Raw genomic sequence first — 24,384 nt, forward strand, 5'->3', positions numbered from 1 at the left:
CCCTAGGACTGATAAGACAACTCCAGATCAAATTCCCTGGCAGCTGAGAGAGCTATGAGATAAGGAAAGGGAACTCAGGGGTCCAGTAGAGTAGCAAAGATCAAACTGTGTATTAAATTTTCCAGGAACTAAAACCTTGCTCCCTCTGCAACCCTAGGGGAGGCACCTCAAATTGGTTAGCACCAAATAGGCTCTCATGGAGAAAAACAATGCCTTCAGTTCTACAAGAAGAATTAAGACAATGGACACTGACAGACCAGTCCATTCTCACTGGGCCAGAGTTGGTAGGAAAATGAAGTCAAAGGGCAGAGATGAATCTTATAGTGGAGGTGAGAGGCAAACAAGAGAAGCTTTGAGCAAGAGAAAGAACACTAGACTAAACAAGAGGTGTGGGTTCTTGTTCTCTCTCTCTTTCCCCGCTGTCTCCCCACTTTGAAAATGCACTCAAACCCCTCAGGGATTTAGTTTTTTGTATAACGGTGAGGTATGAGTCTCTTCAAGTTCAGATACCTCTGGCTTGAAGCTTTTTAAATTTCTTATTGCCAAGGTCTTCACAAGGCATTCCATCTGATGGCTGACTCTTTTGACTAATTTATTTTCCTTAGTGACACCTCAAGTTGTAGCTACAAAATACCCAAGAGGTATTGCTAAAGCTTTAACTTTCTTCATACAAATCCACCAGTTTTGTTTGAGAAGTTGAATCCAGACATGAGCTCTCAGAATATCAGTGACCTGAGGAAATTCTGGGAGGTGATGGAACTGTTCTGTATCTTATTTGTCATTATACAAGTCTGCAAGCATTAAAAATCATAGAATTATATACACCAAAAAGGTAAATTTTATTGTTTTACATTTTAAAAATATAAAGACAAAAATTGTCAGTGATGCTCTAATATTAAATCAAGCAAACTTCTTAATCATTGATGAATTCTCTTAATTCACCCAGAAAGCAAAAAAAAGATGGTAGATGTGGTAGAGTGATCACATCAATGACCTCAGTTCTTCACACCTTCTGATGACCTCCTACTCTCTCTGCACCCACCATGTGGACTTGTTTTATCCAAAGGGATGTTAGTAGATGAGAGAGACACAAGCAGATGCTTGAAAGAACACTTACATGTTTCCATTTGCATTTTTGTTCTTGTCTTCTGTCACCACCATGACAACATGCCCCAGCTAGCCTGCATGAGAATGGGACCCAAACATGGGAGCAGAGCTGAATCATCAGTCATTCCAGCCAAGATGGCCTATAGTCAGACAATTATCAGATATGTGAGTGAGTTCTGAGACCAGAGCTACTTGGCCAATTCAACCTAAATTGCCAGCACATAGACCCATAAACTAAATAGAAGCTTATTATTTTGGATTTTGAGACTGTCTGTTATGCAGCCTTATCATGACCATGGATAACTGATACAAAAGTAAGGAATTATGAAACATAAGAAAGAGGCATTTGACCCAAGGAATGAGTTAACTTTGGGGAGGTGGGCAACTATGGGATTTGGGCATACTTTCCTGAAGTGCCCTTTTATTTGTTTGTTTGTTTATATGAATAATGCTGTACAGGGAGATGAAAGCGAGATTGGAGTGGAACGAATCCAGGGATGTGTCACTTTGTGATCAGTTCCTGATAGTGAGGGTCTCTCCACATCTTTGAATTTGAATCCGTGGATTTAAGCATATACAGCCTCAGATGAATGTAACCAAATGATTGTAATAAAAACAGAGCAGTGCCATTGTAGTCTTCCATGAATACATGTGAATATGTAGGTATAGATTATGTTTGTTTGCCTCCTTACTATCTGAAATTTCCACCAGACTCTAAGGTCTATGAGGATAGAGACCAATTCTGTCTTGTTCACCACTATGTAGCTCATGCCTAGCATGGCACAAGGCATAGAGTAATTGTTTCATAATCATTTACTGAATAAATGAGTGAGGTCTGGAAACAAGGCAGAGGAGGAGCAAGAAAGAGCCTGATTAGGGGAATAGCCCTTAAGCCCCACCATGGGCACCCCAGATGTAGCATGTGGGCCTGTGGGTGATTTCCTGTCACATTCACAACCACTATCTTTATCTGGCTCGGGGATGGGTCTGGGCCACGGAATCATGTTAGGGCTACAGAAGACAGTGGCATACACACACCTGAAGCTGCAAAGGGCTAAAGATATTTCTTCAAATATTAATTCATTCAAAAAGCACTACCCGAAACCCTCGTCTGTGTACAGCTCTAAGAGAATATGGTTGTTTTTTCCCTTCCTCTAACCCAACTGTCTGTTCCAACATCTTACCATCTATATGCTAGCTAACAAATGATAAAGAGAAGCTTCCCAGAATCTGCCCAGAATGTCCATTGCCAGGATTCTTCTTGTCTTATTTCTACTCCCTTGTCTCTATCTGCCATTTTGGTCCCTGCTCCTGCCTTTGGGACTTGTGACCATGCTAAGGAGCTTCACCTTGAACTTGGTCAGTCCCTGAGGGCATCTTCAGCCTGGCCTCAGGGGTGAAACTGGCTGGAGCTGCCAGTGTGGTCCACCAGGGCTCAGAAGGGTTGGCTACACTCTGGCCAATGCGGGAGACACCCAGCTCTGCTCCTGCCAGACCCTGAGTTCCAGCAGCTCTGGTCTAACCTGGCACTGCTTTCCTTCTTGTCCCTTTCCTCTGCTGCCCCTCATTGTTCTCCCTTCCCTACCCATTCTTCATTTAAAAAAAATAAAGGCAGAAATCAACAGAAAATGCTAAGCTTTCCAATATGGAGTGTTTTATTTATTTATTTGCGCATTTATCTAGCAGTAAGAATAGCTTTGAAGCCTGGATTTTCCTCCCCGCCTTGATCCTAAGCCCTGGGTCTCCAATCCTCTTCAGGTTGGGTTTGAAAAAACTGGGAGAAAGCAAGACAATATGAGTGACCTAGACTTAATTAAGTTGAAATAATTAAACATCAAGCATTGGCAAAGGCATACTTTGTGGTCAGAGGACAAGTGCCAGAGTCAGATGGGCATTTGATAGCAGGAGACCTGAAGTGACCACAGGGGAAAGGGTCTTGGGTTATCAGAATCTGTTTGGCAATGAGCAGCCTGGATGACATCTCTTGTCCTGCCCATCATCAAGGAAGTCCCACCCTCTTGCACCTCCCCACCTCTGCAGGGCTGAGCACAGGCACTTGATAAGAGGCCTTCAAAGACATTTTGCAGGATGCAATATCACAGAGTCCTTATATTTCAGGGGACATGAGCTCCTCCTGAGTTTTCAGCATTTCACAGATCTATGCAATTGCACAGAGGTGCCAAAATAACAGAGCAGCAGAAATAGAGTTGCTGAATTGTAACCAAGATGGAAGGTCTCTCTACTTTGAATACTGGATATCGAACAACTTCTGCATTTAGCACCTCAGCCGAGACACTAGAAAATGGTCAATCCGATGTGGGTTTGTTTAGACCAATGTGGAAGGAAGCTCTTCATGGACTGTTGAAGGAAGTGAGATGAATATGGAACTGGACAATAGGAGAAGAGGAGATCCCAGAGCAGACACTCGTCCTTAGCCTCCTGTGTCAAAAAGATGCAGCCATTCCTTAGGAAGGAGAGATGGGGAGTAGCCACTAGAACCCCAGGAGAGGTAAGCCTACATATATTTTATAATTTGCATTTTAATTAGGGCACGATTAATTTAATATGTGCATTTTATTTTATTTTTTAATATGTGCATTTTAAATAGAACTTTCTGGAGGTGATCCTTTAGTGACTCCCAGTTAGTGCCTCCAACTGTAGGAAGTTCAAGCACAGTGAGGGGGCAGGTCAGGGAGGTACTTTGGAAGCGGACAGTATCTTACAGCATTTTTTTTAAAGATTATTTATTTATTTATTTATTAGAGAGAGAGAATGAGTGGGGGGAGGGGCAGAGGGAGAAGCAGACTCCCCGCTGAACAGGGAGCCTGATGCAGGGCTCCATCCCAGGATGACCTGAGCCGAAGGCAGCCACTCAACTGTCTGAGCCACCCAGGCGCCCGTCTTACAGCCTTCATGATGCCATCTCAAGGTAGCAACTTTCTAGACTGCTTGTGGGTATGGCCCACTCTGCTCAGAATACTAAATATCACCAATGGGATTAGTTTGCTGAAAATGCTAACCCCATGTTCCAGGGAATTTGATTTTGTGTCACAAAGGGTGCTAAGATTGGAGCCCCATGCCAGGGTGAGAAAGGCCAGAGTACCAGGCATTCGCCTGACGGGCAGGGTCTCTGGAGGCCACCGCACATTCCAGAGGGCAGAGTCAGAGCCCCTGCCTGGGGAGGGGTCTCCTGAGCCACGGCCTTTGCTGGAACTTGGACACCCCACCCCCCATTCAGCACTCGCCTTCCCTCCTCCATCTTATAGTCACCAGGCATCTAGAAAAGCTCTCTCCTTGTTTTATCTGGCAGAACCTTGGGACAATAATTGGACTGAGTTCAACTGGCCAGGAAGCCAAAGCCCACAGAAAAATGCCTCATGACTCCTGCCAGCCCCTGCTCCCTGCCAGTCCCAGTGCCGGACAAAGAGCCCTGCCAGCGTTTGGATTCGAGAGGGGAAGTACATTCCGTATGTGGAAGCCACATAATGGAAGTTATGTACTTTTCGGGGACTGAGTCGGCCAGCGCCACGGCTGCTCCCATTATGTGGCTCATGAAAGGGTTTCACCTCCTGCACTGGAAGGGAGTTGGTCTGTCTGCAACAAAGGCGTTCGCCTCTGTGGCTTTCTGAAAAAGAATGTGTGTGCTTGTCAAAACAGAACTTCCCTGTGTACTTGGAAGAGTAGGCCTGTCTGCCTGCCAGAAGGGAGCAAGGCTCAGTCTGGTTAAAAAGGGAGAAAAATTCCACTGAGCAGGCCCGTTAGCCACTGCCCAGGACAGCCTCCCTCTCTCACAAAGACATGTGTTCCCTGTGCACAGCTGCCTCCCCTTGCAACTTCCCACCAGCGCAGTCTGATGTGGTCTGCAAGGTGGGGAGCCGGTGAAGTCACGGGGGTGAGTGTTTTCCTATCATGGCAAGGTAAATCAAACTTTCCTCCACGGCGGACGGGAGCCCCAAGGCTCACGGAACTGTGAGTAATGTGTTGGTAAACACTGTCACTTTGCTTTTCCAATCATTTTTTTCCCTCCGAAGTCGGCTGCTGTTTCCCCTGTGATGGTGGAAAAACAGAGACACAAAGATAACTTGCCTCCGGTCCTGGAGGAGGGCCCTGAAAACCCGCTTGGGGATTCATCAGCTGATTGTGATAGTGTGGCTCTCCTCCAGAAGTCTGCTCTGGATTCAACCTCCCAGTGCAGGCCCGAGAATGCGCTCGACCAAAACAAAGTTCAAGGTCCAAATTAGGTAGGACTCTATGAGTACAATAAACGCCCCTAGTTTCTTCTGCGGAGATAATCTAACCTGGGTGTGATCGGCAAATATTTCCTTCCAGGACCTGACAGACCCATTCCCTTGGTGGCTCCAGATTCCCAAGGAAATCTTCATAGAACTCAAAAGTTCACCCAGAGGAGGGATCCCATCTCCTTGAAAATGGATCATGTCTCCATAAGACACATTTGCACAATAGACTATTTGAGGCTACATGTGGATTCTAGGTCCCTGATGGTGAGAACTGCATCCATTTAATTTGAGTGGTGGGTTACCTTTCCCTAACAAATGAAAATGACCTCCCTGGTTCCTAGGTAGGAAAGAAAGAATACAGGCAGAGTCTGGGTTAATCTCACATTTGCCTTGTTCTTTGTGGTTGCAGAAGCATTATGTTTTGAGATACGACAGTCCTCAAGTATCTGCCTGAATTTCTGGAGACACCAACAAAAGTCTTTGCAGGATGAAGGACATTTTTGGATCTAGTTCCTAAAACTATAGTTGTGAGCTCCAGGACAGTAATAAAGTATCACGGCAGATAGTAATTGTTAATTTATGCAAGCTTGTTTAGACGTTAGTGGGACTTTTGTTAACTGATGCATGCAAAGTTACAAGTTGTTTATTGCTATCAATAGCTTACATCTGTGACCATGGTTGTTTTGTTATTAAGAACATGCCTGACTCCCTTGGGCTCTGAGAATGAGTGTGTAACACAAGCACTTGTTTCGACGCCATGCACCATTCCATTCCAAGCAGAACTTCATCATGGTTGGAGAGGTTAAAAATCAACAGTAGGGTATAACAATAAATGTGGACAATAAATGAAACTTCAGGAATAGTCTCCCCTGTTAACACCTGCTGATCTCCAGAGGGTTCATCTGCTGGGTGTGCTCCGTGGTTCCCGATGACTCGGGGCTAATACCTAAAGCCAGTGGTAAGAACTTACAAGTGGGGTCAAACTGTGATTCAAGAAAAGGATACTAAATTTAAGAAAAACGAGGGGCACCTGGCTGGCTCAGTCAGTAGAGCATGCGACTCTTGATCTCCAGGATGTGGGTTGGAGCCTCACATTAGGTGTAGAGATTACTTAAAAACAAACCAATTGTAAAAGTTTTTGGAGAGACTCTGGAAAATTTGAACAAAGACAGGTTATTAGATACTCTGGGTTGGTGATAATATACTAGGGATACATTAAAAAGCAAAAGTGCTTGTGTGTGTGTGTGTTGCTTTGAACTACCTTAGAAAAAAGTGGATATAGGTGAAACAAGATTAGCAAAATATTGATAAATGTTGATGTCTGAGTAATGGGTCCATGAGATTTCAGCATACTATTCTATTTTGGTATACATTAAAAATTTCTGATTTTTAGAAAGAAAATGATGGAGAGATGCATCTTTGCAGCAAAGGAATCTTGAAAGCTTGCTGCTGCCTTACTTTGTGATGGGGGCAGGAGTTGTTCAAAGCAGCAGAGTGGGCTCAAAGATTGAGGTGGATGGGGGCTGCCAGTACAACTTGCTGGGCAAGTTCGTACTGAAGGTGGCCCACAGGTTGATCACAGCTTAAAGACTGGGATCATAGAGACCGCTGTCTCTACCCACTTCTCAGCCTCTCTTCCATTCATCCTCAAACACATATTGAATATCCAATATAAAGTTTCCTGGAAAAACAGAAGGAATAAAGCATATGCCCTGCTCTTGACGAGTGGACACAGCAACACAGAGAGAATTAGTTGAATAATACAAACCCCGAAGCATCCTTGGACACTCAATCCACTAATCTTCCAGGATAGATCAGTGGAAAATTATGGCGGCCACATGGTGTTGTGAGGATGGAAGGGTCAGCCGTCTTCAGAGGGTCTGGGGACTTTGGCCACAGACAGATGCTTGGGAATGCTGGTCAGGCTGCCCCTCACAGTGGCCTTCTGATTTGTCAACCAGGATCACAACAACCAGACCAAGGACCCTGGGCTTTGCTGTCCGGTACTTTGGCTTAGGGGGCTAATCCAAGCATGGGGATTGCTGAGCTATCGCTCCTTGACCTCAGGCACTTCCTTGCTGGGCTTCAGTCACTGGCTCTGGGGCCATATAATCTGGACAGCCTCCAGGACATATGGCATACGCATGCTGGAAGCTGCCTTTCCTGGTGACATTGCTCCATACTCCCAGTGGGCCGAGTGTATTTGAAAATGTATTCATGTTGGCTCCTGGGAATAACCATTCTAAATCTCTTAACTCTGCCCTGTTCCCTTCCTGCCTCCTTTCCTGTCATGGACATAGACCCAAGCAACCCCATCCTTCACTTTGCTGCTCTTCCAAGAACCCGCAATCACTTGCAGCCCAGCGTCTTATTCTGTCCCCCATCTCTCCTCCGTACCTGTTTTATTTGAAGAACTCCAAACAATTGTTCAGGCTAATAGCAAAAGATGATTTGAACAAGAACAAGTCTCTGGTGAGAGAAAAGCTGTGGTTAGAGAATGCTTTGTTTAGACACAATCTTGTTTCTGAAAAGTATGCACAGTACCTCTAACTGCTTATCAAACAGCTCCAAATGTAGGTCTTACCTTTTGAATTGCTGGCTTTTAAACTGGTCTTCCTGGCATCCCAGGTCTCTGCAGAGGTGCTTGAGGGGCCAACCCTGGCTGTGAAAGAGGGATAAGGTGGAAGAGGACATCTGAGCTTGCAGGGTCCCATGGCCCGCCTTCACCTCGAAGAACTCCCCTTTCTTCTGCTTTATCTAAGACTTTAAAAATTTCCCTGTCTAAAACAAAAGAAAGTTGAAAACCAACTGCTTTAATAAGTAAATATTCCAACTGATTGTTGATTTACATATAGTCTTTGCTAAAGGGCTTGAAAAATGATTCCCTAAAATGTCTGAACATGCCACCTGCAATTTTGTTTCAGCTATTTGTTTTGCTAGCAAACCTTTCCTTCATAGCTATCATGAAGACAAACCAGCCCAGTTTTTATACAAATTTGCAGAACTAGGGGACCCAAAGGTAATTGCATTTTCTATAGCTAATCTTTTTCCCAAGCGGAAGTTCAGCGTCACCAATCAGCCAACATCCTATTACGGCATGCCTCTGTGGCTCACTGCACCTTCCCCAGATCCCATATTGACATTTAGAAGCCACCTGAACATGGCAGGGGCCACGGGGGAAATAGTCTCTGGCTGATCATGCAACCTGAATCTCTTCCTGCTGGAGAACCAGATTGATAAATCCAGGTAGGCTCGGACGTGCCCCTCCTCACCCTCCTCCTCCCATAATTCCCACAGTGAGAGGCCAAGCAACACTTGATAGTGACAGGAAAAGCGGCCATACCATCGATCATGAAGTCCCGGGGCAGCAATGAGAGTTAATCACTGCCTTCTTGTCACTATTTCCAATAAAAACAATGGCAAAGTTACTGCCTCATAATCACAAAGTACCTTCATGTTTCAGAGCAGATAAACAAATTGTGGGTGCCACTATCTCTTCCAAACCCGAGAGGAATGCATTGAACAGAGGCGAGGGAAAAAACTAAAGAGAAGAGACTGATGTCCTGACAACTGTCGTGTTCCCAGTAAGGAGTCAGACAACCGTATTCTCTGGCCAATGGTGGGGAATGGGGGTATTCCATTTTATGCCAACGAATATTTATGGAGCACATGCTCCAAGCAAAGTCCTGTGAGCTCACCAAAGGCACCACAGCGACAGTCAGAGTTGTCTTGTCTTCAAGAAGCTTGAAATCTGGTTACTTGACAAGGTTGTATTTAACTAGCTATAAAACATAAAGCACAAGGTGTTAATGCATGAGAGAAACTGACACAGTCACCCATGTCAAGGGTCTGGGGATGGCACATCACCCCAAGACCCCGACTAGAGGGTGTGAACCAACCACCAGGCCCCCCTGTACATTTGACAGGAGCCATACTGCTGGGTTTCTCCCTGGTAATGCTGCAGCCCTTTCCATGTAAGCAACAGCTGTGTAGGATGGCGATCTCTCTGTGGTTACTGAGAGGACCCAGAGACCCAGAGAGATTCCCTAGAAAGTGGCTTATTGGTCCCAGGAAGTGCAGACAAGATGAATGCTACATACACAAAAAAAGGAAGGACAGTGGTCTACTTGGCCTGATTTCGAGACCAGAGACTTCTTTATTCCAAAATATCTCTCGGATTTGCCTCTTTTGGAATAAAAGATTTGTCCCATAAAAAATGCTACCTTTGTAAGGAATAGCACATGGGCCAACATGCATTAACAGATGTTCAGAGCTGGCAGATTTGAAAGAAAGACTTATCACCCAGTTACCCCACTCCTCCTGTTCCTCAATCTCATCAGGAACTTCAGGTCCCTGATTTCTCCACTTTTTTGCTGTAAATCATCTCTTCCCTCTCCATCCAGCTGAGGAGTGGGTACTTGCTCCAGAGGTTATTATAAAGTTATGGAGAGGTCCTATTGAATCCAAAGATGAGAAACTAAGCTAGCCCTGTGGGGATTGAAGTCTTTAGGAGTTGGAGCTGTTCTCTCCATATCTTAGGTACCGTTTTCTCACTTTTTCTTCTAACTACTGTTTTCTCCTCTCTCTGCAGATCACCTTCTTTTACCATCTCATTAACTTGCTCATGGCCCCCAAATGGCCATTCCAGCCCTACGTATATTGGGATTCCCAGTGTCCATGTTTTTCGGATCAAATCCCCAAAGTAGGGGTTCTTTTTTTTTATTATGTTATGTTATTCACCATACATTGCATCATTAGTTTTTTTTTTTTTAAAGATTTTATTTATTTGCCAGAGAGAGAGAGACAGTGAGAGAGGGAACACAAGTAGGGTGAGTGGGAGAGGGAGAAGCAGGTTTCCCGCTGAGCAGGGAGCCTGTTGTGGGGCTTGATCCCAGGACCCTGGGATCATGACCTGAGCCAAAGGCAGACGCTTAATGACTGAGCCACCCAGGCACCCCACATCATTAGTTTTTGACGTAGTGTTCCATGATTCATTGTTTGCCTATAACACCCAGTGCTCCATTCAATACATGCCCTCCTTAATACCCATCACCCGGCTAACCCATCCCCCCCTCCCCCCTCCCCTCTAAAACTCTCAGTTTGTTTCTCAGAGTACATAGTCTTTCATGGTTCATCTCCCCCTCCAATTTCCCCCCTTTCATTTTTCCCCTCCTACTATCTTCTTCTTCTTCTTTTTTTTTTAACATATAATGTATTATTTGTTTCAGAGCTACAGGTCTGTGATTCATCAGTCTTACACAATTCACAGCACTCACCATAGCACATACCCTCCCCAGTGTCTATCACCCAGCCACCCCATCCCTCCCACCCCCACCACTCCAGCAACCCTCAGTTTGTTTCCTGAGATTAAGAATTCCTCATATCAGTGAGATCATATGATACTTGTCTTTCTCTGATTGACTTATTTTGCTTAGCATAATACCCTCTAGTTCCATCCACATCATTGCAAATGGCAAGATTTCGGTTTTTTGTGATGGCTGCATAATATTCCATTGTATATTTATACACACCACATCTTCTTTATCCATTCAGCTGTTGATGGACATCTTGGCTCTTTCCATAGTTTGGCTATTGTGGACATTGCTGCTATAAATATTGGGGTGCACGTACAAAGCAGAGGTTCTGATGACTCAGCCCACCTGCCATGGCTTGATGGTAGGCCTGCAGCCAGGCATCAACTGGGTCAGGTGCCCCCCTTTACCTTCCACCAACAGCCCAATCAGGGAGATAAGACCACATGATCCAAGGCATCCTGCAACACATACTCACTACAAATCAGTCTGCTTGGACCACCACAACCAAGTACCACAGACTGGGTGGCTTAAACAACAGAAATTAATTTTTTCACAGTTCTGGAGGCTGGAAGTCTGAGATCTAAGTGTTGGCAGGTGAGGCCAACACCGGATGGAGAGGGAAGAGATGATTTACAGCAAGAAAGTGGAGAAATCAGGGACCTGAAGTTCCTGATGAGGTTGAGGCCTATTTCCTTGGCTTGCAGATGGCCACTTTCTTGCTTTGTCCTAACTTAGTCATCCCTTGGTCTGTGTTGTCTGTCCTAATCTTATTTTAAGATTTTTATTTATTTATTTGATATATAGAGAGAGCAAGCACAAGCAGGGGGAGCAGGAGAAGCAGGCTCCCCACTGAGCAGGGAGCCTGATGCGGGGCTCGATCCCAGGAACCTGGGATCATGACCTGAGCCGAAGGCAGACGCTTAACCGACTGAGCCACCCAGGTGGCCCTGTCTGCATCCTAATCTTCTTTTTGTTTGTTTGTCTTAATCTTCTTATAAGGACATCTGCCATATTAAATTAGGGCCCACCCTAGTGATCCCATTTTAACTGAATTACCTCTTTAAAGGCCTTATCTCTAAATATAGTCACATTCTGAATCACACTGAGGGTTAGGGATTCAGCATTTCAACTGGGGGGCCCAAGCCAGCCCATAAAGACCAATACGTCCACCAGAAGGGATGTAGGAGGGAATAGAATGACTGATTTCTCTCATACCATGGTCGTTATTTTCTCGCCAGAATCCTCAACTCCTGTACCATTGTCTTTTCATCACACACCTGGAAAAAACAAAAACCAAAAAACCCTTTATATCAGTCTTAGGGTCTTAGCCTATATTTATGCTGCAGATCACTTTTAAAGAAAACCATTCCACTACACAAACTGGTACCACAGCAAGTTCTCCATCATCAGAGGGACCCAGAGAGATCTCTGCGTGCCCTGAAACAGCCCTTCTCTCTTTTTCACAGTGTCTGTTTCAGTCTCTTTCTACTCTCCTCAGACCTCTTCCCTCTTGGCAAATGTTCTTACTTATAGAAGATGGAATGCATCTGAGAGGGACTCTCCTTTGACTTCCTGCTACTGAAGTTACAAACACACCTGCATCTGCTCTCATCTTCTTCTCCCTCCTTCTAGTTGAAAGGAAGGAATTCCTCTCCTGCCTGAGACCAGTCCCAACCCCTGATTCTGGGTCTCTCCTCTTCCAATTTCTGGGATCTCCTCCCTCAATGATCTCTTCTCTATTCCACCTGGTTCTTTTTCATCAGATTTCTTCCATGTGAAAAAAATAATCCTTCCACAACCCATGTTTTCTCTAGCTAATCCTCAGAGCAAACATTTAAAAAGCCTTGACTATAATAAATGCTTTCCCCTTCCTCACCTCCCATTTGTTCAACTGTCAATGAGGCTTCTGTTCCAATCACTGCTAAATGTGCATCGCTCCCCTCGCCACCCCCTATCATACTCCTTAACAGAAAAATTACAGCTCCCCAGTCAGGCTTCAGCTTAAATATCATTTCTGGAAAGCCATCTCTGCCCTTAAGACTGGGCTACATGCCTTTTATCTGTGTTCCCATAACATTTGACTTTTTCTCTTATCATGAAATTCATTATGATGACTTCCAATGATCCATTTACTTCCTGATTATAAGCTCCTTGAATAGAAGGGTTACTTTTCACTTGCTAAGGCATCCTACTGCCTGCTTCAGTGTCCAGAACAAAGAAAGATGTTCAAGGTTATGGAGCTAGTGACTGGCAGTGCCATTCCTCAAACCCGAGTCAAGCCCAAACCCATTCTAGAATAGGCTCTGTCTCTAATTATCAAAGAGATTTCTTTAGACCAGGGCTTCTCAAACTTTAATGTGTGTGCTCACCACCAGAGCATCTCATTAAAAGGTGAATTCTGATTCAGCAAGTATAAGGTGGGGCCCAACGTCTGCATTTCTAATAAGCTTCCTAATGATGCTACTATTGTTGGTTCATGGGTCCCACCTAAAAGCAAGGGTCTAGTGATATAAAAACAAAATGCTTCTGTAGGCTGTATCAGAGAGAGTCTCCCTCAGCCAGTGTAAGCTCAGATCCCGAACACAGTGTGAGAGGGACTGACAAGGGGTTCCTCTGCCCTCTGTTCTCTTCTTTCTCCAGCATCAGAGCACCTGCTCCCTGACAGCCAATGAGAAATGAAGTCAATTATTCCGTCCTGTGCAGTTATATATTTTAACTCACACTGCAATTCTTGACTGCGTTTCTCGCTCTAGGAAAGATTCCAATTTGACAGTGGAGGATGAAATAAATCCCGAGTTATCAAATTGTATTTCCTGGATCTGTCTAAACAAATTCCCTTAAAACCTGCTGAGGAAATAGTTCTGCTATTTCCCCAGTAATCTGGGTAGAGTTGATGTCATTCAAAACTCAGAGATCAGCCAGGGCCATTCCCTTCTGTTTCTTTAAGGTGCCTCGCTCAAAGGAGAACTCCTCACTTTAGAGATGCTTTCTCTGTAAGAAATTGAAGAGACAGTGCCTGTGAGCCAACTGAGCAAGGGATTGTCACTCCGCAGCTGGAGAAGGCAACTGGAGGTCACAGAGGGCTACAGTGTGCCAAGTATCAAAGACACTGACTGTAGGTCACTTCTGCTGAGCACACCCAGCTCTCTATTTCTAATCGAATTAAACATAAGCCCTTCTTTTCAACTTTGTCACCACCATTACCTTACTCTACCATACCTACTCAACTTTCTTAATATTACTTTAATTTATTTATGTATATCCTATCAATACACAAAAAAGGAACACTGATGCGCTGAAAATTTAATAAAACAAAAACACATAGATATAATGATGCGAATGGGAGCAACCAGAAAATCATTAAAACAAGAAGAAATTAACAAAAGCTAAGTCTCTAGGACTTTAGGAGACTGTAGTTTCCAAATATATTATCAATTTCTTTCTATGCCAAAGTTGTCTAGGAAAATCTAAACCATAGCCAGCTGTCTTGCAAAAATCTAAATTTGTACTGGTGCTCAAAAAGGAGACAGGAAGAAATGCAAGGCTGGATTAGCTTAAACCCTCCCTTCTATCAAGGAAATCTCCCATGTGTGCTCTCTTGATGAGGGTAGGGTCAATGGCAATGTGTTTGTCACATGTACTTGCTTTCCTTCCCAGCTAAGATGTACATTTCTGCACAAAGGTATCTGTCTCTCTTCTGAATGCAAATTTCTTATGAAAACTTCAAATATTACCACTCCCCTAGATCACCTTCAACTCCCATTTGAATGAGCTCCGCTGAGCCTTATGTATAAACTGTTGCATAGAAAGTCCACAATTATTCCCCTCTTCATATCCACGCCCCTCTCCAGTGTGACTTAGCTGCTTTTCCAATCAAGAAGTAGAATTATTCCCCCACTCCTAAAACCTGAGCTGGCCACATGACTTTCTTTGACTAATACAACGTAGCAAAAGTAATATGTGGGAGTTTCAAGCCTAGACCTCAAGAGACCTTGTGTGCTTCTGCTTGCGCCCTGGGGCCCCTGGCTTCTGCCATGGGAACAAGTGCAGGCTAGCCAACTGGATGATGAGAGACAACATGGGGCAGAGTCAACCCAGTTGTCCCAGCATAGGTACCAGACATATAAGGGAGCACAGCCAAGATGAGCAGTCTGCCCCAGGCAATCCACCAGCTGACCACAGGTATATGAGTGAGCCCACCTAAGATCACCCAAGTCTGGCCAAGATGAGAAGAAATGTCCAGTTGGGGTTCACAGATATTTTGATAAAATCTCAGTGTTTATATTTACCAGATTATGTTAACTCATGGAAATAAAAATGAAATTGATGGTGCATTCCCAGAAGAATTCCTGGATTTATAAATAAGATTAAATCATAAGTGTCATTTTGAGGACCTTCATGAATGTGTGGCTGGAGCCAGATGGCTAGCCTCCCTACCTCCCCACCCCTTCCATGATAAGCCATGTGCCTAACACAGAGCTAAGCACACAGTAGGCCTTCAATGTAAACAGGATGAATACATACAGCTTCACATCTGTCTTAAAGATTACAGAAAACTGAAATTGATCATTAAGAATCCTGCAGACCAAGATCAGCTCTAAATAAGATTACTTCTTCCCAGTCCCTGGGGGACAGATAAGGGTAGGGAAACTTCCATTTTTCTGGCCCAGTAGGCTAGGAGTTCTCAACCTTTTTTTTTTTTTTTTTCCTGCTCTCATACCTTGAGGGACACCCACTGTCTTAGATAATGGTGGCTCACCACAGAATTGTGCAGGGCCCTTCCTCCTGTGGTGGGAGGTGGTACTTACCAGAGTAACAGTGCAAATGTGCTGTTTGAAAATGCCTTCCAAGTAATTCTGATCTGCCCCCTTCCAGCTACATGGAGAATCACCAGGCCTATTATCTCAGAGTGGACAACAATCTGTTTTCAAGTCCTCCCTAAACTATAAGCTTCTAGTCCTCTGCTGTCCAATATGGCCTCTAGGCATCTATGGTTGTTCAGATTTAAATTAATTATAATTAAATAACATTAAAACTTCAGTTCATCAGGAACACATTTTAAGTGCTCCACAGCCACTTGTGAGCAGAACAATACTGAGAACATTGTCATCACAGGACATTCTACCAGACAATGCTGTTCTAGTCAGCCTGGGAACTCCCCTTAGGCTCCTGCAGCCTCTCTGTCCCATAGTAACTCATCTTGTTGTCCAGTCCTCGGTTTATCTGCTCCTTTTGCATTTCCATTTTATTTATCTTTTCCACCTCTTGCCCCTAGTGCCCCTTCTCCCCCTGAGTTCACAGAAGCCACCCTGAGCACCTTCCCCCAGGTCCTGGATGTCAGCAGCTTCAGTATTTTCCTTTCTCTAGGAACACATTGAAAACCCACATTTACATTTAAATGAAGGTCCTACTTCAACCAGACAGAGGTATGCCTCCAAATAAATCCATATATTCCAGGCAGGGGAGTTATCTTCATTCTCATAATGTAACCTGTCTGGACTCCATTGGAAATTCTTACAAACCCTCCTTTCCCTGTGCCTTCAGGAACAGAGTGTCGATGTGGTCTGTCGGCTGGGAATCCAGGTTGCAAACCTTTGCTGAGGGCTGGCTTCCACTCTTTCTTTGGCTGTGCTGTCTCTAAAACAACCGATAGCAGTTTAAAGCTGAGCAATAAGTCTTGCTGCTATAATTGGACATGGAGCAGAAAAAGACCTCGAGCTGTAATGGGAGGTATGTTTGCTAAAGGCAGTCCATCTTTCCCTCTTTCAGGAATCTGTTCCTGCTGGCCATTTCCAAATCTAAGAAGGATCATCTTGACCTCTTCCTACCTTTGGGTGACCTAGTTCATCTCTAAACAGACAACACAAAGCCGCCAAACCAGAGTGTGTATTTTGTTAATCTTGGAGAACTGGGAGTGGGTGGGGGAGAGAAATTAATGATCCTGGCAATGAGGGAAATAAATAAGAGTACTCATGCTGATGCTGGGTTCCTCTGGAAGCAGATCCAGAAAAAAGGATTTTAATACAAGTAGTTTATATAGGAGGCGATCCCAGGAAGCACCAGTTTGGGGTGAGCAGGTGAGAGAGAAGGGAAGGAAGCCAATGTAGGAAGCATTGATTACAGCTATAATCAACTGTGGCTCAATCCACTAGGGTCTTCCGGGAGACAGTGTAGACCATGCTTTGGTGTCGTTGAGATGGGGCATTCATCTTTCAACTCCCAATTTGTTGATTTATGTTCCTGGGGACATTAACTACCTACACTGTCCATGAACAAGTCAAACACAATCCTGTGGTGAGAGATAGCCCTCAGAATAATTGCAAGACTGTCAACAAGGATGGGAATGGTAACACCAAGGGGCTATGTATGGGGCATCAATGGTTCAGCTATACCCCTCTTCTTACTAGATGGGGATTTCATCCATTTTCATAAGCAAGCAGGAAGTTTGTTATTTTATCACCTGGACCATTTCAAAAATCATCCCCCGTCATGATGTGTGGTGAGAACCATATCATGTCACTCTTTCCCCTAGAATATTGAGGTCAACCTGGACTCTGAGAAGTTATCGTGGGTACGGTGGATTTGCTGCATTGGCCTGTTCAGCTTTCTTTTTGCCATCCTGCATGACTGTGATGGAAGGGTCTGTGGATCACAGAAACCTGCCTGTCTTCTGGCTGCAGAGGTGGGCACACGGTCAGGCCAGGCCAATCATATCCCTCTTATGGTCATTAAATGTTCAAGGGGTCCACCTGGGCCTCAAGCAGGGTCAATCGGAATCCTTTAATGAGATTTCATATATGGATGCTGGGAGAGTGAGCTTCTCGAAGGCCATGTAAGCCTGGAACGACCAAGGACCATCTTGCCACCCACAGAAAGAGAACATCTGGAAAATGAAGCCATGCTGAGGAAAGTAGAACCAAGGAACTGATAGACAGAGAGTGAGTTATGATGAAAAGCTGAGTGCCTGGATCCAGGTTTGCCTGAAGTCAGTCCACTCCATGACTCCACAACCCAACAAATGCCACTAGCCACTAAGGTTAATTTTAAGCTGGGTTCCTGTCACTTATTTGAAAAAATCCTTTCTAAACAATGTGTTCCTGAATATTATGCTCTTTGTTGTTTTGAGGGTAGACTCTTCATCTATTAGACTATACAGAGAGAAGATCGGCCACTGCATTCACCGTTGGAGTGTCAGCATCACCTTTGTGTGCCCTGCCTTTCTTCCAAGGACCATGGAGGAAGGCTAACTTTGCCTGAGATTTGCTTGACTCATGGACACTGTGAATTGTATAACTGATGAGTTTCCCTCCTCGAATTGGTTGCTAGGAAGACCTGAGGGAAAATGTGTTCTATTTTTTTTCTCCCTTCATTGCCAAATTTCTTCACATCTTTTATGTCTTGAACTATAGGTATTTTTGTACACCACTGAAAATCTGTTTTCTTTTTCTTTTGAATGCGAAGAATTGTAGCAGCTGTGTTCACACTCTCCAACTTCAGCTTGTAGCTACAATGGACTTAATGCAACAGCAACCCTACTCACTGAACTTCTCGATTTTTCTGCCTCAGAGCTTCTTCAAAGCCCCACATGAGCATGGCGCAGAGGGTTGGGCCTCTATCAAAGGAGGATGGGAATTAGAATAAAAATGCCTGAGCTTCCTGTTGGCCAAGTGGACTCTTTTGAGGTGCATTCTACACTATTCCTTAGGGATCCCTCCCCGCTGAAAAATTGTGCTCAGGTGCCCACGGAAATAACCAGTTTTTATTTGTTTTAAGAACTCACCACTGGGGTGTCTGGGTGGCTCAGTCAGCTAAGAATCTGTCTTCAGCTCAGGTCATGGTCCCAAGGTCCTGGGATAGAGCCCCGCATCTGGCTCTCTGCTCAGTGGGGAGCCTGCTTCTTCCTCTCCCTCTGTGTCTTCCCTTCACTTCTTCTCTCTCAAATAAACAAATAAACAAAATCTAAAAAAAAAAAAAAACAACAACTCACCACTTACCAGCTTTTCTTCTTCCTCTTATCTCACTCCCCCCATTTCCTTGTTACTTCCTGGAGTTACCTTGCAAAAAAACTGCAGGCATCCTTCTACAGGTCCTTGTCTTAGGCTCTGTTTTTGGTAGAACACAAAGCAAAAGAGAAATAAAGAAATTAAATTAAAATAAGCAAATAAATTAGTTAACAACCATTTTTTTCCCTCATCCCCCTTGGGAAGATGCTAAATGAAACAACAATTGTGCAAAAAATAGTGCAAATTCAATATGTTTGGCTGAAAATGGCATCGAGAGTGTCTGAGAAAGGATCATAGTCCCTTGGCAGGGAGGGCTGTGACGAGCTTCTGGAGGGAGGCCCAACAATCACAAGGCTCAGTCGGACACATCGCTGCCTGCTGGTTGCAGAATAAAAGAAAAACCGCTAAGGGGAGGCTCTTCTTCTAGTCTGCAGGCTTGTGACCCATTTATATATACATACCACACCATTATACTAAAGAGAATTATATTAAAATAAATGGAAAACAAACAAATTCAAACCTTGAAACTTGAAAGAAAAATAAATGAGCTAATTATTTCCACATCTAACCATTTGGTACAAATGTCTGGCAGGACGTAACATTCTCCCTCCCTTTTCTGTGAAGAAAATTTCCACAGCATTTGTTCCCAACGGTGTAATGTACTTCCTGTTGTGATCTGTGAGCCGTTCACACCAACCTGATGGTTCGCTTCAGTTAAACCTTCCCCTTACACCAGGCAGAAGCGATTACGCCCTCTGGGATGGGATGGGATGGGTGCCCCGTGGCCTGGGGACTCCCCTGCTCTGAGACCGTCCCAAATCCCTTCTCCCTGGTTTAGACCTATGAACCTTTGAGCCTCAGAAAATTTAGCCAACACCCTGAGGACTACTCACCCCTGCACGCTAGGGCTCAAGGGCCAAGGCCCTGCTCCTTCAGAAGTCCAGAAAGTGGCTGCTAACAGGACCAAGCCCAGAATTCTTCTCCAGGATACACAGCCAGGGTGGCTTTCCACATGAATAAAACACAATTAAACGTAGCCAACAGAGTTTGGCTCCACATCAATCTCCTTACAAAAAAATAAATAAATAAAATAAAATAACAAGGGAAATTGGAGCTGAGGGAAAGAGGAAGGAGATGCTGTGGAACCACTGTGAGCCTCCTGCATGGGGTGCTGGGAGGCAGGAAGGGTCGCCCTGGCCAGGGGAGCGCTGGGCTCTGTCCCGGCCTCAGTGGCTTCACGTGTTAAAGCAGGGCTTTGTACCAGCTACTTGGGGTCCTCAGGAGACCCTCCAGGCCCCAACATATGGAGTTAGCTGAATCTAGAGTCACTGAAGGGTCTTTGACTGTGGCCCCGGGAGGTCCCAGAGCTGCCCGCCACTTCCCCCCATGTCTCCAGGAAGCGTGGAGGAGGCGTGGGTGACCACAGGGCCCACTAGGAAGGGCCTCACTGGTGGCTTTGTCTGGCAAGCCTCTCCCTGGGTTCTCTTGGGGACTATCTGACTCAGCAAACTCCCAGGAGAGCCTTGCCTCCAAGAGATCCGAAGCAGGATTGTAAAAATAGAGCCAAGAGGCTGTGATTACAGAGGAACTGTTTCAATCCATCAAAGACCCAGGCTTTTAATGCCTCGCACTGAGGCTCAGGCTTGTGTGGAATGAAAGCAGACCAGGGCCTTTGTTCCTGCCCTTGGCTGGAGTCAGGCGGGTGTCCCAGGAGGGGAACTCGAGTGGACTCCCAGACTCTTGAGCCACAGCCATTTCCCTGGCTGAGGTGACCATGTACTCCATGCCAGACGCAGGGGCTAGGGAGGGGTCTCACCTCCTGGAGGGTCAGGGCGACAGGCTTGAGGGCTGGAAAATCCCCCAGCAGAAACACTTGCTAGGCCTTACTAATCTGCATTGGCCTGAAGGCAGGGCAAGGTAACAAGGCTATTTAGGGGGTGAGGCTTTGTTCCAGGGAACAAGGCACTGTGGGGCTTGGGGTGAGTGGTCTCTCATGGAAGAAAGACACAGGGCTATTGGCTGACCTGGAAACGGGAAAAGGAGGTGTAAAACTCCCAGGCGTTACTGTTGGTCATGCTCTGTGACCTGAGGAAAGCTGGTCACCATTCTGGGCCCCTGAGATTTCTCACCTCTTGGCAAAACTCAGCGAATGCTCCTGAAGAAAAGGAAACGGCAGTGGGCCACATGACTGCCAGTGTGCAAAGGCTCAGGGAGCCCTCTGGTACCCCAAAGAGGCAGGGCAGCTGGCATGAAGGGTAAGTGGAGGGAAGGCGTGGTGACTCCTGCCACACACACACACACACACACACACACACACACACACTTCCAGCCTGCAGAAGTCAACCCCGCCCACACTGCTCAGAGAGGGCGGAGCCCAGACAGACAAGGGACAGGCCCACAGGAGGTTACAGAGCCCAGCACTCACAGGGAGCTGTTTCTCTCTCTGTAAGCATTTGGCACCACTGCTTGTGGGCACTGGGTCTGCTCTCTTCTGGGAAAACCAAGAAAAGAATCGGAGGAGGGACCATTCTGCCCCAGAAAGAATGGCCCATTTCTCTTTCCCTCTGGGGCCGCCGAGTTCGGTGCTTAAGAGCTTGGGTGCTGGGTTCAGGCTGCGGCACGTTCAAGTTCGGGCTCTGAGACAGAGTCTTCCATCTCTTTCAGCCTTGTTGCCTGATCTGTCAAAGAGAGGAATCAAAGGTAACAACCTCGGAACCTTAGCGGGATGATGCAGGTATCTTGTTTGTGAGAGTCTAGCAAATAGTAATGGCTCAATAAATGCTGGTTATTGTAACTCTGGAGCTCTGAAGCAATGCCCAACACATGAAAGAGTCTCCATAAGGAAATCCAGGCAAAGGTACTAACCTCTAGGAGGCTGCTCCCCCCAAGGCCTTGCTGAGGGGAAAGGAAAGGGACTTATGCATGAAAATGCTCCAGCTCGGGTCCTCCCTCCAGCCATCTGGCTTCCCTTGTGTCCCAGCCTGACCAACCACATTGGCTCAGGGGCATAAAGAGATGGCCTCCTTGACCAGGAAGGTCTCTGGCTGTGGATGGAAGAGGAAGGAAGGGGCTTCTAAATCCTTGAAAAGCCCATCCTTGAGGAATCATGACAACATTGAGGCCATGGAGTTGGAACCCTAGGTTCACAGATTTCAGTTCAATCATTTCTACGTTGTGTAACCTTGAGAAATGGAGATACTCATCCCTAATTTGGGAATTACTATGAGGATTAAATGAGATGTATGGATAGCTCTGAGGAATGTTTTTTTTTTTATTCCCACATTTTATTAATTTACTTTTTTAAGTTTATTTTTTTTTAGTTATCTCTACACCCAACGTGGGGCTCGAACTCATGACCTGGATATCAAGATTCGCATACTCTTTTGACAGAGCCAGCCAGGCGCCTCCCTCAAAAATGTCTCATAAACGTTAGTTTCCTTTTGTTTGGAGGATAACTCCATGAAATTTCTGTCTCGTTCTCTGTTGTGTCTTGGTTCACTCTGTACAGAATTAATTGCCAGGCTTCTAAGGTGAAGATCCCGTTACCCTCTGTGTCAAGCCCTGCTCGACCCAAAATTGCACCTGCATGCATGTGCACACACACACGCACCCAGCCCTTTTAAAAGGAAATTTACTTCTCATAACCAATCACACTTCAGCAGGAATGAAACAACCTTGGTAAGAACTGTGAATTCAACCTCAGTGTCCCCCTTGTCCCTTCCTCCCACCAAGTACCTGAGCCCTCTAATGACATCCGGTCTGCCCAACACTTGAGCTGCAAAAGGATGAGACACTCCTAGGGGGCTGCAGCTCTGCTGAGCTCCTATGTGCCATCCTAGTCGGGTCCCCGTGGAAAACATCGGGGGCCACAGCCAGAGTCACACGTGACGCCTTCTGGTTGGAAGAGAGGTTTCAAACCCCAAGGATACAGTTATTTGAACTTCATGGTTTACAGCCCCACATGCATGATGCAAAAATCCATGTCTGGTTCCTATTTCAGGGAATAGCCAGCCACAGTCACTCAAATCAAGACACAGACAGCCCTGCTTGCGTCTGCCCCCACACACCCATCTGTCAGTCCCTCAACAAACAACTTGGCTGAGCAGTTGCTATTGCCAGGCACCAGGCAAACAAGCGCTGTCAGTTCCAGCCTGTTCCCTCTCCATCCTGGGGTTACTGCCCAAACCCAGAACATCACTGTCTTGTATCGGTCCATGACAACAGCCCCCTAATAAACCACCCACGAATCCGGTCTCCCTCCGGGAACAGTATTGGACTCTGACAGTCTGGCACTGCCTCCTGCTGTAGCCTCGATGTCGGGGCTCCCATTCATACCCTCTGTGTTTCCCTGAAATGAACTTCCTATAATTCCCTGTTCTCTCTGCCCAGAAGGACCATCTGGCTTCCTTACCCTTCTCCCACCTGCCTGGGGAACTAGGATTTCCTGAAGGATTGACCTCAAAAATCATGTCTTTGGATAACCTCCCTGATAACCCTGACAGAATGAGTCACACTGTCCTGAAGGCTGTTTGTTTTACCTTTATCACGGTATCGTGTAAACAAATCCCGTCCACGTTTGTCTTCCCCACCTGACTCTGAGCAACTCAAGGCCAGAAACTCTGCCTTAGTCATCTTCAGGGACACTGTCCCTGGCACTGAGGAAGGGCTCTGCCATAGCTGAATGTTTGTGTCCCCCTTTCCCCAGATTCATATGTTGATTCCTAACCTCCAGTGTGGTGGTATCTAGAGGCAGGGTTGGGGGGAGGTAATTAGATCGCGAGAGCAGAGCCCTCATGAATGGGATTAGAGCCCTTATAAACTACACCCCGGAGAGCTCCATTGCCCCTTCCACCATGTGAGGACACAATGGAAAGACAGCCATCTCTGAACCCGGAAGCAGGCTCTCACCAGACACTGACTCTGCCGGTGTCTTGATCTTAGAGTTCCCGGTCTCCAGGACTCCGAGAAAGTAAATTTCTGTTGTTCATAAGGCAGTCAGTCTATGACATTCTGTGACAGTAGCCTGAATGGACTAAGACAGGCTAGATAAAGTTTTATGGAATGGATTATTTATCTAATGTTATAAAACAAATCACTCCAAAACTTAGGGACCTCAGACAATATAATCATTTATTATTATCTCTCACAGTCTCTGTGGACCAGGAATTTGGGAGTGGTTTAGCTGAGTGGTTCTGACTTGGAAGTCTCTCAAGAAGTTTCCATCAAGGTTTCAGCCTTCACTACATCATCCACAGGCTTGACTGGAGCTGGAGGTCCACTTCTAAGATGATTCACTCACATGGCCACCAGTTGGGGGCTGGCTGTTGATGGGGGAGCACCTTCATTCATTTCCATGAGGTAGGGTTGCCATATAAATACAGGATATGCCATTAAATTTGAATTTCAAATAAATAAAGACAGATTTTAGTATAGCTATGTCCCAAATTATGTATATATTTTAAGATTTTATTTATTTGACAGAGAAAGAGAGGCAGGCAGAAGGAGAGGGAGAAGCAGGCTCCCCGCTGAGCAGAGAGCCGACGTGGGGCTTGATCCCAGGACTCTAGGATCATGACCTGAGCCCAAGGCAGATGCTTAACCAACTAAGCCACCCAGGTGCCCCCCAATTATATTTTTATTTGCTAAATCTGGCTACCCTAACGTGAGGGCCTCCCTACAGGATTGCCTAAGAATCCTCACATCATGGGGTCTGGCTTCCCC

The 24,384-nt window shown here is 45.6% G+C and overlaps 1 long non-coding RNA gene across 1 annotated transcript; it reads right to left on the reverse strand.

The window, feature by feature from the left end:
• Positions 1–2,753: 2,753 nt before the first annotated feature.
• On the reverse strand, positions 2,754–19,693 carry LOC118002273. The gene is made up of 7 exons (XR_004677004.1): positions 19,557–19,693; positions 18,648–18,762; positions 11,876–11,937; positions 9,044–9,127; positions 7,930–8,007; positions 7,743–7,814; positions 2,754–5,154 (listed from the first exon to the last, which is right to left on the reverse strand). It is a non-coding gene; the product is annotated as an uncharacterized LOC118002273 (long non-coding RNA).
• Positions 19,694–24,384: the final 4,691 nt, after the last annotated feature.

Source organism: Mirounga leonina, unplaced genomic scaffold, assembly GCF_011800145.1.
Source record: "Mirounga leonina isolate KUSES-001 unplaced genomic scaffold, KU_Mleo_1.0 Mir_115, whole genome shotgun sequence".
Lineage (NCBI taxonomy): Eukaryota > Metazoa > Chordata > Mammalia > Carnivora > Phocidae > Mirounga > Mirounga leonina.